We start from the raw sequence: 18,180 nt of genomic DNA, 5'->3' as shown, positions 1-18,180 counted from the left end.
GGATGGAGAGGGTGGAAGAGCAACAAGCCCCTGTGCCCCGCTGGAGGCTACTTTTTCTCCTTGCCTAAATCACACAGGGGAGAAACACCTAGTTCTATGTGTCGTACTCTGTCATACAGCGTTGGGCCCAGTACCAGTGCCGGGCAAAGCACCAGCTCTTTCCAGTTTGGAGCAGAAACCGTTTCCGTAGCTGTTTGCTTCTTCTGGGAGGCTTGTTATTGTACTCGCAAAGGCGAAGACGAGAACACGAGACTCACTTGGGAGCAGAAGGCTCTGCAAAGGCAACGCGCCCCGTCAAGATGAAGCAAGGCAGCTTGGCCCTTCAGCAAGGCCTCGTGCTTGCTGGGCAGTAAGTGAGGTGTCACCGGCTGCGTGATTTGTCACCTTCCCTCACGGAGGAGGTGTCATTCCCCTGAGACCACACGCCAGCATTGGCATCATGCAGCCCAAGGACCGTGCATCGCTCTTGAGGGCGGACGTGGCCCTCAGGGGGCTGAAGTGCCTCTCCTGAGACAAGCCCCACGAGTGAAATTTCTTCTGTCTTGCACCAGCCAGAGCTGAATTTTAATGGACTCTCTCTCCCAGCCTTAGCCTTCCTCACTCCACGGTGTCTTCCTTGCTCCGGGTGTCTTCCTTGCTCCGGGTCTCCTCCTTGCCTGAAGGAAGGCACCATTAGAGCCCACCCTGCAAGTGGGTGGTGGGTGGTCATGCAGGTCTGCGTGCAGAGAAGCAGCCAGAGGCCCGCGCTGTGCTTATGAGCTAGAAGCTGCCTTTCTCCTCGCCTCCCCTCGGGTATTCCTGCTGGCCTCCCGTCTGCCTGCGGTCACCGGTGGCTGCGACGTCTGTTCAGCGCTAATGGATTTCAAGCCCCGTGTCTCCACCGAGAGACGGCTCTACTGAGAGGTTTTGATCCCAGTGCTCGGGAGCGGCTGTGCAGGCAGGACCAGAGCTGTGAATTAGAGAACATTTTAAACCGTACTTTGGTGGTGGTAAGTGCTACGCACCCCGCTGCTGAAAGCCTGGGGTGAAGCAGTGGCTACATCCACCCTGTCCTGAAGCGGAGACTTCCCAGAATATCCACTCAAAGGTAAATTTTGTGGCATTTCTCCTCCCAGCAGGGTCTGAGGCTCTTAAAGATGCTGAGAGCCTTGTCCTGGCGTCTGGAAGCACAGTGGTGGTTTGTCTGGGCACCGCCGGTCTGGACCGTGTGCTGGGGAGTCCCTGGGGGATCGGTTCCCACAGCTTTTAGTCTGTGCTAAAGTTGGAGCTTATGTAGAAAAATAAAATTGTAGCGATGCTCAAATTTTAGCTCATGCTGCTGAGCAGCAAGTGTGGACATCTCGCGGGGAAACAAAGGACCTGAGGTGCCGTGGCATCGATGTCCTGGGGGACAGCCACGGAGGCTCTTAGGGCTCCACAGGTGACAGTGTGGCGCGTCTCAAAGCTAGAGAGGAGATGATATGAGACATCTCAAAGCAGGCGACCTTGCCCTTCTATTCTGCTTTTTTGAGGAGAGGAGAGGAGAGGAGAGGAGAGGAGAGGAGAGGAGAGGAGAGGAGAGGAGAGGAGAGGAGAGGAGAGGAGAGGAGAGGAGATTTTGCCTTTGTTGTAGCTCACCCAGAAGAAGGCTTTCCAGATGGGAAAGGCTTAGGGACAGCGGACTGAAGAAAGGCAGGCATGGGGCTTGGATCTGTCATTGCCAAGGAGACGCAGCAGAAGCTTAATTGGAGATGGGAGCTTTTAAATTTAATTTGATCCGATATGAATCTTACATTTAAGACAAGAGCCTCCTGTCTTACTATCTGACGACGTTGTCTGCTGCTCCCTTTGTGTTCTCAGTGCACCCTCCTAGCTGACCCCAGAAACTCGTAACAGCAACAAGTACCTACCCACCAGCACAGAGGGAGAGATCCAGCAGCAGAGGCTGAGACCGAGCAGGACAATGAAGGAGTAGCTTCCTGAGGGTGACACCCCATTGTGCATCAGAAAGCACCGGCTCACCTCTGTCCCCATTGCCTTTTTCCCTGGCTTTGAGGACTTTTTGCTTACGTGTTGGTGTTTTGCAGGTCTGGCTTAAAATACAAGCTTGGTGTTCGGAGTCTGCAGGGAGATGTGTGTTACAGAGCAGCTTTCTGAGAGATATGGGAATCTTCCAGGGCATTCGGGGGTGTTTTAACTTCCAATTTTAATTTCTAAGCCAAACCGATCGTTGTCTGACGAGAATTTTCCGAGGCTGTTTATTAACGGAGTAAACGCTTTCGCAGTCGAAGCTGCTTCAGGGACTTCCTGGTGCTGCTGCCTGCGGCCGCATGGCGTAGGTGAACAGGGGGAGCGAGGAGGGCCCTGTGCTGCCGGCAGAAGCACCTCAAAACACTGAGCTATATTAAAAAGGTTTCTGCAGACCGTTTAACCGCCTGGATCTGAGGTTGAATTCAGGTGCACTCACTCCCTTTTGCTGCAGGACAAAGTACCCCCCCGGAATCCCACTGCACCTTGGCACTGTTAAGCAAAACAACAGGCTTTTATCACGCTGGAGTAGATATCTTTTCCAGAGAGATAGGAACCTGGAGGCAAGCAGTCTGAAAATAAAAACAGCTTAGAGTCCACGCCTGCCCTTTGGATACTGGCTACACGCGATATTTATATCCTCTGGATACAGGGGGAATTGCTAAATTTCAGAGAGGTCTGCACATCCACCTTCCTGGGTAGCACCACCATGAATGTACAGTGCAAAAAGCTGTCCTCAGTTCCCTCCGTAAACAGATATATATATATATATGTGTGTGTATATATATATATATGTAAACACAAGTATATATTTTGCTTACGTGTTGATGTTTTGCAGGTCTGGCTTAAAATACAAGCTTGGTGTTTGGATTCTGCAGGGAGATGTGCGTTACAGAGCATCTTGCTGAGAGATATGGGAATCTTCCAGGGCATTCCGGGGTGTTTTAACTTCCGATTTTAATTTCTAAGCCAAACCGATCGCTGCCTGCCGAGAATTTTCCGAGGCACCCGTCAAGTGGTGACCGCCAGCAGAAAGGGGTTTTGTCCAGATTAGGAAGTGGCACTGGGGACAAGCGATGGACCTAGCAAAACGATCCCAGATCCCAGCTCGTGCTCCATGTAGAGCCATAATATAATGTATAACTCCCTTTAGAGCTACTTACTAATATATGGGTATTAATAGGGACTCGGAGCTGAGTGCAGCCCGGGAACGTAAAGGGGGGGTACTTTGCTCGCCTTCCACCAAGGCTGTGCTTTGCTAAAAACCCCGGGCTCGGGAGGGCCTGGGGTTTCCCCGCCGGCTGCGCGGCTTGGGGATGCGGGGCGGGGGGGTGGGCGGAAAGTGGGGGGAGCCAGGGGCGGGCAAGCCCAGAGGAGGGAAGGGCCGGCACCAGTCAGCGGCGCGGCGCGGCGTGGAAAGCGAGCGGCGCAGGTGGGTTCGCCCTTGCGGTGGGTAGCGGAGCATCTTCCCCGTTCTCTTCCCCCCCACCCGGGAAAAAGAAAAAAAAGGGGGGAGCTTCCCCGTGGGGGTTTGTTTCCTTCCCCCCCCCCCCCCCCCCCCCCCCCCGGCAACCCACGGGAACCGCGTGGCGCTGAAGGCGGCAAAAAAACGAGGAGGAGCTTGCGAAGCGGGGGGGGAGGAGGTGGCTTCCCATCCGCATCGGGGACAGAAAGCGCCGGAGCCGGCAAGGAGCCCGGGGGGGGACAGCGGTGGGCGACCGTATTTAAGGTATTGGCTCAAAGTCGTTGGGCTTGAAACACCCCCCACCCACCTCCCCCCCCCTCCCCCGGCTCCCTCCGAGGCTCCTAGCAGCGTTTCAAAGCTGCCGGGTGCGTGGGTTCCCCACGCACCCGGCAGCTTTGAAACGCTGCTAGGAGCCTCGGAGGGAGCCGGGGGGGGATGCAAGCTCAGGATCTGGCCCCGCAGCGTGGGGGGGAGGCGGCGTGTGGGTCGCGGCTGGGATGCCTGTGTGGGGTGATGCGTAGCGTGCCGCTTTTTTGGGTGGGGGTGTGCGTATGTGTGTGTGGGGTGGGTGGTTTCTTCCTCGCTGCCTCTCAGGGCCACTCCAAATCCCCTTTCGTAGTTATTGCCGGGGGAAGAGCACGTGTTTTTGGGGGGGGATGCGAAAGCAGAGCAGCCAGCCTGGGCTTTTTTGGGGGATGCGAAGCGGGCTGATGCTCTCTCTGATGCCTGGGATGCAGGACTTCACCGAGGGGTTTGTGCAGCGGTCCTCCGTCCGGAGGGATGTGCATCTCTACCCATCACTGGGGGGGGGTGTGTGTGTGTGCATGACAGGGGCTGCTGGGTGTCGCAGCCGGGTGCACGTTGTGGGGAAGGGGCTGGAAGGCACATGGGCTGGGCGCCATGTGCCGCTGTGCAAGCAGCGGGGCAGAGCCCCCTTGGCTGGCAGCAAAGCTGCTGGGCCGGGGTTGCTCCAGGTCCTGCTCAAGAAAATGCTCCGAGCTGGCTGTGGGATGCAGTGGAAGATTTCAGTAAGTGTTTCTTTCCATTCCTGAGCAAACCAGCTGCGTTAAGGGAGAGCCCGGTCCAGGTAGGAGTGCCGAGAGCTCCTGTGGAGCCCTTTTGTGCTGTCGTCCCCACCCCTGTAGTTAATTCTGAGCCTCTAGTTAAATCTGAGCTTCACACCCCTGCTAGGTGCTAATACTGCCAGACCAACACAGTCTCTGCCTATACTCACCAGCGCTCCCATCTGCCTCTCGGGAACGGGCTGTGGAGCTGCGGGCTGTGTGGGAAGGCAGTAGCAGCCAAGCCCTGGGGCTGTGGGATCGCAGACAAGTGAGCCTGTATCCTTGAGCCCAGTAGATTCCCCAGGGCTAGGGGCTGCAGGAGGAATTTGTGCAGCTGTTGGCCACAGCTGGATGCGCTTCCCGGCTGCTCCGAAGCAGGAAGCAGCCCAATGGCCCCTCAGTTGCCTGTTGCGAGCCGACACAATTGAGGGACTTCTATGAATGCCGACACGGGAAATCCCACTCCCCTCCTGCACCGCATCCCGGCTTGGCGGCATCGTTTCCGCTCACCAGCCCCTGTGAGCTGCTGGACAGCCTCGGGCTCCCTCGGGCTTGCCTTCACTACAAAGCTCTCTCCGGACGTGACTAGGCAGGGATGCTTTTCTCTCAGATTCACTGGTTGTCTGAGCGTGGATCGTTGATACAGTGCCAGTGCAGCGCCGACGCCGCATGTGTGCCCTCTGGAGCACTCCTGCTCCCACCGTTGCCTTTTCCTTCTGGAAAAGACAAGTAGGCTTGCTCTTGGCTCACTGAGTAGGTCTTCACAGAGCAGGGACACTTTCCATATGGCACCGAGGGCTGTAACATAGGCCCCAGAAGACGGTTTGCAGAGTGGCTGTTCCCCCCCAGCTAGCACAAATGAGAGGCGAGGGCCTACGCTGTACCAGGTACCTGGAGTGAAGAGGATGAAGAAGTTCGCTCCAGCCTGAACCAGCAAATGTAGCGCCAGCACACAGGACAACGTGGCACCTCCATCCTGCAGTTGTCCCTATTCTCCCTTCCTCCCTAAGCTGCGTAGTTAACTGCTGGCATCATTTCCCCATCATGGCATCCCTGCTCTCATTATCTTGGGCTGGGAGGTATTAATGAGCCTCTTCCTCTTTGAAGATGAACCATGGGCCTTGTTCTTGACCTGGCCTGACCTGTGTCCCTCCTTGTTGTGGTCTGGGGGGAAGCCAGGGCACAGAAGACAAGGCACCCATTCACGTACTCCCATGTTACACCTTCCTCATTCTGCCTGGCTCCATTCCCAGCTCCCCTGTCAGAGTCAGGGCTGGGGACTGGCCCGTCGGACCAGAGGGAGTCCAGGAGCGCCTGCCTGCCTTGTCCAGATGGGAAGATGCTGGCCATCGGCTTTGGGAAGCCAGCAGGCAGCCTCCAGTGCTTTCTCTGGGACACACGTAGATCTTAGTTGTTTTCGTCCAGCGTAATATCCTGGTCCTTGACAAGTGTTAAGGAAGCTGCAACACCCGCTCTTATCAGCAGAATGCTGTTTGCTTGCGGTCCTCGCCAGCTCAGTACCAACCCCACAGTGCCAACTCCGCTCGCTTCCCTGTGCCTTCCTGAGTCTCCCAGCTCTGCCCTGGGGCTGCAGGACCACGAGCTCCCGGGGTCGCGTCTCCATGCTAACTTGTACTCAGCTGCCAGCAAGCTCAGGTGCACTGTGCAGAGTGAGCTACGGGCGTTTGCGGATGGGCAGGAGTCAGGGTTTTAACAGCCACACAGCTATTAGGGTTTGATTAAGCAGTGCGATAAAGACCAAGTGCTTTCTAGGTTAAGAGCATGCAAGATGGGGATGCGGAATGGGGAAAGAAGCATGCGGAGCAGGGGGTAGACCCTGGGTGGGTTTGGTTATATCAGGATGTATGGCCCAGAGGGACCCCACTGCCCCCAGCTGAGATTGCAGTGCAGCACTGCGCCCCATCTCCCGCTCCAGACCCCCCAGACCTGGTAGGGGGATTGGTTTTACATGGGCTCAGGGGTCCCCATGTGGGAGAGGAGCCGTGGTGCTGCGTCAGGAATGTGTACGAGGGTTGTTGCTCCCATGGGACAAGGGAAGCTGTTGCGTAGGGATAGCACTAGCACTTTGTAACTTCGTTGCTGATGCTGGTGGTGTGAAGAACATCATTGGTGTGACATTTTGGTTCTGCTCCGGCTTGCAGCAGGCTTTTCCCTGGTCTCACCGATCCCCGAGAAAGGGGAGGCTCAAAGCACTGGATATATGGGGCTGTCATGCACCATCCGTGACACAAATCGGTGAGCCTGGCATTCCGGGTGCAGTGCTGTCTTTCAGCCTCTTAGTTAAGCCATGAGTGAGCACAGTCAGGCTTCATCTCCAGGAGACTGGCTTTTTTTGAGGCCAAAGGGGAGCAGAGACCTCTTGCCTGCCTCCCGGCTCACGCAGAAGAAGGCAGCAGGAAATCAGGCAGATTTCCGCAGGGCCTTCTTGCTTTCTTCCCACCACATCACTGCCAGTGGGATTTGCTTTAGTTCATGTCCTTTAGGACTTGTCTGATGGGAAAGCACCTCACTGTGAAATTTCCAGCTGGAAATTCATGGAGCGAGCAGAAGGGAGGAGGCAGGCAGGGGCTGGAGGTGGAGAAGAGCAAGGCTGGGAGGGATGCAGCTGGGTCGGGAGCAGTAGCAGAAGCAGAGGGTCATGCAGCCAGCCTCCTGCCCAGTGAACAGCCCGCTCCGGCCACGTACCGAGGCTGAGTGACGGCAGCAGGACTGGGTCATCAGCCTCGCTGTACCGAGGACAAGCCATCAACCTGAATGCGTACCAGCACCGCCAGACAGCCACTGAAATGTCCCCAGCCTCCTACAAGGGTGCTGGGTAGAGGGGCGTCCTGCCCGGGACACCCCGCTTGTCTTCTCCTGCTGCTGCCCATGCTGTGGCTTCGCGTGTGGTCCTCACCTCTGCCTGCTTCATCACATCTAGCACAGCCACCCACTGATGCCACAGAGGGACGGGAAGATGATTTACATCTGCAACCGAGGGCCGGCTCGCCCGGAGGAGCTCAAAGACGGTGAGGGCTTTGGGGTAGGCAGCCCTGTTCGAGTTTTGCTACAGGTTTGCTCGTGGGAAACCCTCATGAGAGGAGCTCCCTCCTTTTAGGCTTGGGGATTGCTCCTGGAGAACAGCTCAGGGAGGTGGGAGGGATGGGTGGCACAGCTCCCTTCTTGGTCCTGGCCAGGGGCTCAGGGTTGAAGGAGCTGCTTGCCCTGTCTTCGACAGGCCTTGTCTTTTCCTGGCCTCAGGACCAAGTTGGAGGCAATTCCATTTTTTTGCCTGGGATATCCTCCCTTGGTGCTGTGGATGAGCTCCACAACGGTATTTGCCCTGGAAGGGACCTCTGTCCCCTCGGGGAGCCTGCTGCTGCGGGGTACGTGTGGGGAGCACAGTGCTTTCAGCCCATCAGGGTTTGTAGGTGTTGGGCTGCGTCTGAGGCCGGCAGCGTTGGGTAGGTCTCCATGCCGTCCTGACGAGAGTGGGAGCATTATCCATTAACCACAGGAGAAGGCAGACCAACGGCAACACAGCCAAGCTATTAAGAAGCCATCCACCCTCCCCTGCAGCTTCTCCTTCCCATTCTCACACCCTCTCCTCGTGGCAATACAAGGCTGGTGTAACCGTGTGGTGAACCACATCAGGGAATCGATCTGCCGGCATGTTCCCGGATGGGGCTGTTACCCTGGAGGCAGTGGGAGCGGGGTGCCGGGGAGATGGGGGGCAGGAGCCATGCCTCGCAGGGTGTCAAGGGAGCTGCCAAAGGGCCCTGCGCTTGCCCTGCCTGGGCTCTGCGGCTGGGCTGGCTCCGAAAGAGGAGCCTTCGACCAGAAACTAAACCCAACAGCAGTAAATAGCCCCAGCTGCCGGTAAACAAATACGAATCATCCGCCACCAGCTGTCCCTCCCTTCCTTCCCTGTGGTTGCAAGGGGGACGAGGTATGCCAGACAGGGATTGCTTCAGCAGGGGTCAGCAGGGCTCCCTATCGCCTGCATCGCTGTGGGACTGCATCGGCACCCCAGCGTGTTCAGGCACCCTGGCAAGCTCTGGCAGGACGCCTTGCTGGGTGGCCAGTCCACTCTGACGCAGGCTACGGTACCCTTGGGTCTCCCAGCTGGGAGTCTCAGAGCTGCCCTTGTCTCCTCTGCTCCCCAAATTAATGTGGAGGAGGCTGGGATGCCAGCAGAGCCTGCAAACCAATGCCAGCCTCTCCCAAAGCAACAATTTGGTAGGAGCAGAGCGCTTGGGGGCTCCCATGCAGGGGTCTCCACGCTTGCCTGAGGCATCCCGAAGGATGCTTACGGTCCCAGGCAGCTCGGGACCTCATGGCTGTGGCACACCAGGAGGTGGCTGATTGCAACGGATGTGGCAGCGTCTGCCGTATGGGATTTGGAAGGGATGTGACTTGCCCTTTTCCTACTTGTGGCCGGGCTTATTATTGCTGGTTGTGCAGGAGAGTCTGTTTTGGCTGGGCTTGGGCAGACGCGGGGGTGAGCTCCCCACCTCCTGTTGGCTCTCCCTGCCTGATCCTACTCACACAGAGGTTTTCCTGTTTGCCGTGGGCTTTCCAAGGCCAGTGCCAAGAACGGGAGGTTTGGGCTCTGACTTATTCCCTCCGAAGGAGGTGTCCGCCTCAAGCCTTGCTCTGGCTCCACATGTGAGACCTTAGTCCTGCCAGGCCGTTTGGGGAAGAGCCGAGTTGTTCAGGGAGGAGGGAAGAGGGTGCCAGAGGTGGCGTTTCCGCCCTGGGTGTTTTCTCCAAGTCCTTTGCTTGCTCCATGCTGCCGATGGTTGCCGATGCTTGCTGCATGCTGCCACCTTGGCTTTCTGATTCCTCGGTCCTCAGACTGTGTGCTGCCCATGTGGCTCTTCTGGAGCCTCCGCAGAGTGAGGACGTGGCAAGCCTGGCTCTCAGCAGGCAGCATCTTCCTTCTCCTCAGCCTAATTTGAAGTCAGCTGGGAAATGTGCAGGCGTGTGTGGCTCCTGGAGTGCCCCCGACTCAGGTCCAGCTAGGGCATCCATCCCTTCTCCCTCCTTTTGTTTCTGGGGATTGTGGAGCGCCCCTTGGCTGGGACAAAAGGGGTGAGGGGGTGACAGATGTGCCCCATCTCCTGGAACAGACCCATCATATCCCTGTCCATTGTGAGATGGCTGCGTTTAGCAGCTGAAGCCAGTTCGGGGTTTGCAAGACGCTGCGGCTGTCCGAGCAGCGAGTGGGACCTTGGCAGGACGGGTGGCTGGCAGAGGGACCGTGCAGGACCACGGCAGACGCCAAAACCTGTTTCCCTGCTCGCCATCCCCTTTCCCAGTAGGGCTGCGGACATTTCATGCCGAAAGCAGCAGTCAGCCAGGGCCCCTGTTCCTGACCTGGCCTACAAGCAAAAGGCCGCTTTGGTCTGCGGGAACCCAAAATAGCCCTTGTATTTCTGTCCCGGACGCCAGGCACAGCTGACATGCGGAGGACGGAGCCAACCTCAACCTGCCACAGGCCTGGTGGTGGTTGGCCCCTGCGTGTCCATCCCTGCTTTGGCCCGGGGGGGGGCTGCTGGTCAGCAGGGAGGAATTACCCTGCCAAATTTGGGGAGCTGGGGAGATGGTGCCGCCAGGGGAAGATTGTGTTGTTCTGGCTCTGGCTCCACTCCTTCACCCCCCCAACTAAAGTGGAAGCAGCTGTGCAGCCTGGACCAACATCTGAAAAATTGCTGGGAAGGGACAAAATGAGCTCTGCCCCTGTGCCAGCCCCCGGGGCAGGGCTGGCAGCCTGCTGTGTCCCCTCCGCTGAGTCCTCTGGGTGCAGGGGCAAGGCTGGCTCCATCCAGCCCCGGGGGTGCTCTCCCACCTGCTCGGGGGGCTCGGGAGCAGCATGGCCCAGGGGCATGTGGTTCAGCAGCTGGGGGTCCTGCCTGCTGCCAGCACTGCACGTTTCCATCCGGCACGTGCTCCTTATGGGAAGGAGCCACAGCTGGGAGGACGAGGCCTCTCCCCTAGGAGGAGAACGTGCCTTGGGGTGTGGAAGGTGGCTGGGCAGCAGTGGGCAGAGGGCTGCTGTGGGCAGGCTGGCTTCTCCTGCCCTTCCTCTCCTGGGCACCTCTGCGGCTGGACTGGCCCGCACAGGGTTTTGTTACAGAAGCAATTGTGCTTTGGGGGTCGAGCGAGCAAGTCCTGGGCTCTTCTGGGGGAGAGAAGCCCTCATAAAGTGCACAGTGCCATTTGGGGTGGGAGAGTGTGTTTGGGGTTGAGCTGAGCCCTCCAAGCCTGCTCCGCCAGGGGCTCCATGCATAATGGGGACCTCGTGCATAGCTTGCGGAAGGATTTAGAGAGGTTTTTGAACTTTCCAATGATTTCATAGCCCCCCATGCCTTGCCCCTCACTGCAGGGCTGTTCTGAGAACCTCCTGGCTGCAGCGTAAGCCATCCCCATGCTTCTCTCCCAGCCCCTCGCTGCAGGTTGCTCCTTGCTCAGCTCCCTTGTGTTGTTCCTGGCCTTACTCCTTCCTGGGTCTGCCAGCTCTAAGCTCAGTTCTAGGGCCAGGAACATGAAGCAATGAAGGAGGAATCCTCTCCCCTCTCCATCCCAGCACCCTGGTGGCCACCAATGGCAGGTGGCCTTCTGCTGTCCTGCTCTTCCCCCCATTATTGCTCCCTGAGTGGTGACCTTGGGGTAGCCACGTGTTGCTAGTAGGTATGGCAGGCTATGGAGAAACTCACCTTGCCCCTCTCCTTCATTCCTTGTCTGTGGGACTCTCTCCCAGTCTGGCCTGCCTTGGTTTCTTCCCATGCATTCATTGAGTCCTTATCTTCAGACTCATCAGCCACAGCCTGTTTTGGTCTCCTCTTGTTTTGCTGTGTTCTTCCTCTTTACGGAGCTCACCTTCATTCCTTTCAGCTGCAGACATGAGGGGGAAATGGGGACATGGTCCAGTAGGCTCAGCCCATCCCTCCAACGTGCTGTTGCTGGTGCCCAAGGTGTGGCTGGCCCAGATATCATCTGTACATCTGTACAGATGGGGATTCCTCTTGAGCAAGCCCGAGCGTGACTTGGGGGGAAGCTGCTAAAGCAGAAGAGATGCATCTGGCAGCCATGCCCTAGGGGTTCTTACCTGAGCACTGCCCCAGCCCGGCAGGTAGCACCCCTCTTCCCACCCAGCTGGGTGGAGATGAGGAGTGTCACCTGCCTGCAGGAGAGCCAGGCTGTGGGCAGGCAGGAGCCAGCACTGTGCCTTGTGCTGTGGCATGGTTGGGATTGCCTCTGTCATCAGTGTATGGCTGTCCTGGTATCTGGTGGCCTGTGCCACCAGTGCACCAAGTGCCAGGCTCATCCGTGCGAGGAAGACCTGCTCCTGACTCAGGGCTGCCTCTGGCCACTGCTGATTTTTACATTAATGGTGTCCGGTTGCTCTCCCCAGGGGTCCTGTAGGATTTTCTCCATTGGGAAGCGGAAATGTGGCTTCCTCCCATTGTGCCTCTTCCCGCCGCGGTACCCCGGCTGACGCCAGGGGAGCACCCCTTCCCGCAGCACCCGCCTCCCCGCGGTCCCAGGCAGACCCAGGCAGAACCTCCACCGGCCACGCCGGCACCCCTGAGGGGGCTTGGACCAGACCTGCAGACGTGGGCTGCCGGGGGGCTGCTGGCTGCAGAGGATGCCAGGTGAGGATGAAGATCTGGGGCGAGGTATCTTGAAGCCATGGCTGGGTGGTGTGAGCTTGGTGTGAGCCTCTGTGCCTGCCCATAGTGGGTCATTTCACTTTCCCACCCTCCGCCCCCACCCCAGGCAGCCCCAGGCACCATCCAGGTCCTGCAGGTGGTTTCTGCCTGTTTTTGGAGGTTTCTGCAGCTGCGTTGAGTGGAGCCTTGAGCAAATCCCTCTCTCCGCCCTTGGGAGAAAGGATCTTTATTTTTCTAAATTTCCAACAAATGTAAGCCAAATCTAGCCCTGGAAAAACATGCTTCCTTCCGCCTCCTGCCGAGAAGCAGGTTAGGGTTGTGCCTTGAAGGGGATGGTCTTTTCCCTTGGGGACAGCGGCCTGAGCGGGTGCCATCAGGGAAACCAGCTCCTCGGAAGAGCCCCTGTGAATCCTGTCTCTCCAAACAGGCTCCCAAGAGCAGCTTATCTCTCCTCCTCTGACGCCTCCTCAGAAATGACGTACCCCCCCTTAAATCCTGCCCCCCCCGGGGCACTGTATCGCTTCCTGCACCTCCAAACCACTAGCCTTGGAGCAGGTGACTGCTCCGATATCTGCGCGGCTTTTCCTGCCTCTCCCAAGGCTGTGCCGTCCCTGCAGTCCTGTGGCCTGAAGTGACCAGGAGCGAGGATCTGGGACCAACCAAGCTGGTAAGCTTCTTCCTGTGACATTAAAATGTCCCCCCATCACAGGCAATGACCCGGCGGGGTGGTGCAGCGTTTGGTGGCACCCATCTCTGCTCTGGGGTCTTGCCTGGGTGCCTGGAGAGGTTTTCTCTGGCCAGGGACCAAGCGTGCCCAGGCTTGGGCGCTTGCCGTGTGCTGAGGAGAGAGGTGTGTGCATTCATCGTGGGTCTGCCATCGCTAGGGCCCCCTTGTTGGCATTCGGCCAGCCGTATGTCACGGTTGGGAACCCACTCAGCAGCCCTAGTGGGGACTGGGTGATGGGTGGAAGAGTCCCAGCCGCATTGCCTAGGGGAGTTGTATGGCTGGCTCTGCCCCATCACTGCCTGCTCCCTTCTCCCTGGTGGGAAGCCCTTCAGGGACAGCGCTGGAGTCCCACCGGGCCCTGGGGAATCTGCTGCCCAGCTGGGTTGCTTTACCTGCCGGGGCTGAGGGCCCCTGAGGAGCCTCTCGGGGCTCCGTGAACTCTCCAGATAAGGGACTTTGCAGTTGGCTGGTGTGTGCAGTTCAAAACACACCGCGGGGCTGAACGCTCCCCCCGCGCCACCCGGCAGCCGAGATAACAGCCGGCGATGGGTGGTGGGAGTGGGGACAGCCTCCATAGCTCCTGCTAAGGAGTTTGCGTGGTGGCTGCGAGTGCCACAAGCCTGAATGCAGAGAGGGTCTAGAGCTGCCTCTCCTTTTGCCCATGGAGGGAGCAAGGTGAAGCAGGTCAGAAATGTTGCCCAGGGACCCTGCTGCACAGACTGCCTTGCAGGTTTTTTCCACCAGCCCAGGCCATTGGGGTGCAGAGGGGTTCGTCCACACACAGCGAGGCAAGGAGGGGGGCAGAATTGCCCCCATGCCGCTCTCTCGCCCAGCTCCCTCCTCAGGGCGCAGGAATGAGCAGACGGGGGGAGCAAATGGTGCAGCAAAGCCTGTTTGCAGAGAGGCAGGGCACGGAAAGAAGAACAAGAATAATAGGAAGTGCTATCAGCTCTCTGATGGGAACTGCTTGCAAAGCACATCAGGAGTAGGAAGCCTGCTGCAGTCCGTTGGGGGGACGGGGGATCGGAGGAAAGAGGCCATAGCAGAAAAGCCAGGTGAAGATTTTGCCTCTCTGTCCACTCCAGAAGAACCTGAGCAGTTTCTTCCACCATCTTCTGTGAGGCTCCCCAGGGCATCTGCAGAGGAAAGGTTAGAAAGCAAAGCTAGGCAGCAGCAAGTTGCTAGGGCAAGGCGATGTTCACCAGAAGAAAAGGGAGGGTGAACCGTCTGGCTGTCACATGTGGCCTCTAGTCATTCATTCACAACTGCCCCGGCCCCCGGGGACTGGGAGGGGGGAGAGACGTGACGTTGGTTTCTAAGAAGGGCTGTAGAGAACTTCAGGGAAAAGCTGACCGGTGAATCTGGTGCGCCGCCCAGGCGCCTGCACAGGGACAGGGTCCGTGGGCAGCGGGGGAGGCTCCTGCCGAGGGGCCCCTGAGCTGGGGCAGCATTTCAGAGGGACGCTGGGCTTGGGACACCTGCGCCTCCTTTCCAAAAAAACATTCAACTGGGGCTTTCAGCCCAGTTTTTAAGGGAACTGGCTGGTCAAGAGGGAAGGTCCTTGCGTGGCTCCATAATTGGTACAAAAACAGGAAGGAGGGTGTAGGAGTCAGCGGTCAGTTTTCGTGGTGGAAAGAGATCGCTGTGTTGGGTCCCATGTTTTTTCAACATGTTTGTGAGCAACCTGGAATAGGGAATGAGCAATGAGATGACAGGGCTTGCTGAGGCGATTGGATTACTCAGGTTTATAGGGACAAGTGCCAGCTAGGAAGAGTACAGAAGACCATTACAACACCGGGTGTTAGGCAGATGAAATTCAGTTTACATAAAAATCAAGGGATAGATGGTGGGCAGGGAAGCCCCAAATCTGCAAACAAGATTACATGCTGCGCTGGCCACTCGCAGCAAGGCCTGGGGCTATTTCGGTTATTTCGTGCATGTAAAAGTCATCCAATCATCTTTGCGAGTGACAAAGCAGAAAGAAAGCAGGAAAGCCTTTTGCAGCTCTTCAAATTGGTGTCTCATCACCTCGCGGTCCCTCTGTGCCCCCAGCCCCAGCATTTCTGGAAGGGTCAAGGGGAGCCAGGGAAGGCTGGGAGGAAAGCAATAAGGAAGACCGAAGGCGTGGAGCTGTGCCTGGATGACTAAGTGAGCTAGAATTTCTCTGTTTGGAAAACGTGCTGTAGGGTGGATACGATCCAGGCCTGTAAAGCCGTGGCTGGCGTGGAGAAGCCACTCTGATGTTCATCCACCCTTTGATGGCGAGGGAGCCCTGGCTGAGGCCTTGCACGCGGGGAGAGATGCTGCCCTCGCGCAGAGACTCCCAAGTTAGAGGGGGAAGGAGGGATTTCACAGAAGTGAAACCTGCTGTGAGCTACAAAACATATGAACAGCGTATCCCTCCCAGCTCGGGGGCTGGGGGAGCAGTCAGGGAGTTAGCCTGTGCCTGTGCCGCTCTTACCCTTTCTTGGCATCTGCTTTTGCCCTCTGATGGAGACAAGCTTTTGAGCCAGAGCAGCCTCTAATTTGACCCAGGGTACCTGCCCTTAATTTGGGAGGGCTTATGTTCGTCACAGCGCTGTGGTGATGGTACACAATCACGCACACTCATATGTCTTGTGAAATACAAGCACGTGTCCCCGCAGCTGATAGCTGAAGGTGGAAGCAGGCAGGACGCTGCCCGGCAGGCTGGTTCCCTGGACCCCGGCACAAGGTAGGAGGACCCGTGAATGACATGGATAGAGTTCAGACACGCACATGAAATCTCATGAAACAAGACGGTCTCGGAGCATTTCCCATCTTCCAGCTGGGTCACAGCCACCAGGGCTTCACGTGACTTGCACACCTGTGCTGGGCTTGTTCCCTGTCTGTAGGTAAACCTTGATGGGCCCCCAGATCAGCCCTTCCTGCTGGGAGGGCTCTGGTGTCACCCAGGGGGGTGAGCGGATGTAGGGGATGGGGTGAAGCCTGGGGAGACATCTGGCCCATCCCCGTCTTGGCCGTGCTCGGAGGAAGTGCTGACCTTATCCCTGCAAAGCGATCCCCTACACGTGGCGGCAGGAAGACATGGGGTGCTTGCCATCGGGCCTGACGGCAACCCCTTGTCTAGGGACTGCAAGGACGGTGCTATGCTTGGTGTGGCAGAAAGGACTTTTCTTTAAAGAGCTGGTGTTTCTGCGTGTAAACCCATAGCATCCCTGCCCAGCACCGTGGTATTGCTCTTGAGTGGAAAGCCAAGCGTGCGCTGTGCTCGCCTTTGGTGAAGGCAGCAGAAGCAGGAGAAAAGGTGATGTGTGGGAAGGAAGGGGTAGGGAAATCTCCAAAGCCCGGTGACAAATGGCTGCCTGCAGGCATGGCTGTCCTGTGGTGCACGTTTTTCTGCAGAAGTTAGGAGGTTTTGGTGATGGCTGGCCCTGCTGTGGGCTCCTGGCCGGAGCTTGGCTGGCAGTGGGACTGTGTGTGCCCCAATACCGCACGTGTCACTTAACTTCTGTCAAGGCCTTTGTGCGGTGTGAATGGGCAATTAAAATTGTGTCACCTCTTGTTTGTACCTGCTCAGAGGCACTAGCCTGTGGTTTAAGACCACTCCTTGTTATCTTGCTCCTTCCGCTTACACGTTGCTTCCGAAGGGATGAGACGGACCGCCCTACGCCCAGGAACAAAATGGATGTCCTTACGCCAAGGTTCCGCATCGCTCCTCCTCTCCCCTGTCCCCCAGGCTGTGCGACCACAGAGCTGGTGGCTGGGGTAAACATCAGGAGACTCCTCTGGGAGGTGAAGGGTGGCCTCTGTCCCCCTGTCTGCTCTCACCGGGACCCGGAGCAGGGTTGCCACCTGCTGCTGGTGTTGGTTCATGTGACCTTTCCTGTTGGTTGTAGGGTTGTTTGTAAGAGACGGCGGCTGGACGCGTTTCCCGATGTAATGAGTGCTGACCCGTGCGCCCCTTGGCAGGCACCGGCTCTTTGTAGAAAAAATTAGGAGGCACTTTGCGAAGCGAGACAGAAAACAAACAGAGCAGGCAGGAGGCTGCGGCTGGGCAGCCGGGCAGCGCCTGCCGAGGAGGACGGGTTCCTGGCGCAGGGATGCGGGTGCTCTCTGGACAGAAGCAGGAGGCAGCTGGGAAAACTGTGTGGCGGAGCAGCACCTAGTGCCCTGCCCCGGCAATCCCTGATTCCCGATCACCCCTGCCGCCCCTGCCTCCTGCCACCTCCTCCACGACACCCTTCCCTTCCTTCCTTCCCGGGGCACTGCGGATGGGCGCCTGGGCAGCGGGACCCGGGCCCTGTGCCAGCTCTGGTATCCGACACCTCTCCTCCTCCTCCTCCGCGGATGCCACTAGACCCACATGGCCCCAGCCCCCGTGACCTGAGCCGGGGCCTGACGCTCACCCCCAGGAGCAGGGGGGTGCGGAAGCGGGGGGACAGGCCACCTTCAAATACAGCGAACAACAGGGCTTTCCCTGGCTCTGTCCTCCCCAGGTATGTCTGTGGGATCGTTCCCTGCCCCTGTTTCTTGGGACAGTGATGTGACCTGGTGGAGGGCTGGGAGTGGGAGCGGGGGCTTGGCTTGGCAAGGGGGAGCTGGGGTTATCCTGCCTGTTTGGGGGTGAGATCTGTTTGCTTGGGGACAAGCAGTGTCCCCGGCAGGGTTTCTGTGGGTGAGGGGGTGGCAGTCGTACTTGCAGATCCCCCTGCTAATTCCGAGTCAGGGCTCGGGGCGTCTGCTGCTCACAGAGGGGCTGGCAGGCTGCCGGGAGGGGATTTTGGGATCTTTTCTCTGGAAGCCCGGGTGGCTCGCAAGGGCAAAGCAGGAGCTGTCATGCCCTGAGCTGTCTGCGTGGGAAGGCTGGGGAGCTGCGCTGCAGACGGCTCCCACAGCATCAACATGGTGGCACCTGCCGGGTTGGTGGGGCTCTCGGTCCCACGCAGACGTACCTGTCAGCCTGCTCTGCCTTTTCCAAGCAGCCAAAATCCCTCTCCGCATCCTGCCGGCTATGTCTGGGCTCCATCGTAGCTGTAGGCTCCCCGACCTGCGGGACCGCGCCGGGGGTGAGCGGGAGGCGAGCGGTGCCCGGAAAAAAACCCACGCAGGGCACCTGCGACAAGGGACGGGGCTCCGCCGCCTTTAAGGCACAGCCGGGGCTGGCAGGGACTACAGATCCCAGCATGCTGCTCCCAGCCTTGCCTCCTTCCTCCCTCCCACGCCCGACCTGCCCGGCTGCGGGCGGGGATGCTGTAAAGC

The 18,180-nt window shown here is 58.2% G+C and overlaps 1 protein-coding gene across 9 annotated transcripts in view; it reads left to right on the top strand.

Annotated features, from left to right (window-relative positions):
* Positions 1 to 18,180, top strand: part of LOC128906541 (heat shock protein HSP 90-beta) — a 42,649-nt gene that overhangs the window by 8,568 nt on the left and 15,901 nt on the right. Inside the window, exons 1-2 of one of the 9 annotated variants that reach the window (XM_054193867.1) lie at positions 11,987 to 12,194; positions 12,640 to 12,879. The exons of 1 other annotated variant lie outside the window; for it this stretch is intronic. The gene's annotated coding sequence lies outside the window, so the exon portion shown is untranslated. Of the gene's footprint in view, positions 1 to 119; positions 1,088 to 3,379; positions 3,440 to 3,666; positions 3,737 to 7,167; positions 7,566 to 11,986; positions 12,195 to 12,615; positions 12,880 to 17,270; positions 17,418 to 18,180 lie in introns of those variants that run through there. 7 more of the 9 variants (XM_054193862.1, XM_054193858.1, XM_054193859.1 and 4 more) reach the window with 7 other exon arrangements.

Source organism: Rissa tridactyla, chromosome 3, assembly GCF_028500815.1.
Source record: "Rissa tridactyla isolate bRisTri1 chromosome 3, bRisTri1.patW.cur.20221130, whole genome shotgun sequence".
Taxonomy (NCBI): Eukaryota; Metazoa; Chordata; class Aves; order Charadriiformes; family Laridae; genus Rissa; species Rissa tridactyla.
The sequence above is the reverse complement of the archived record's forward strand: the minus strand, read 5'-3'. Positions and strand labels throughout refer to the sequence as shown.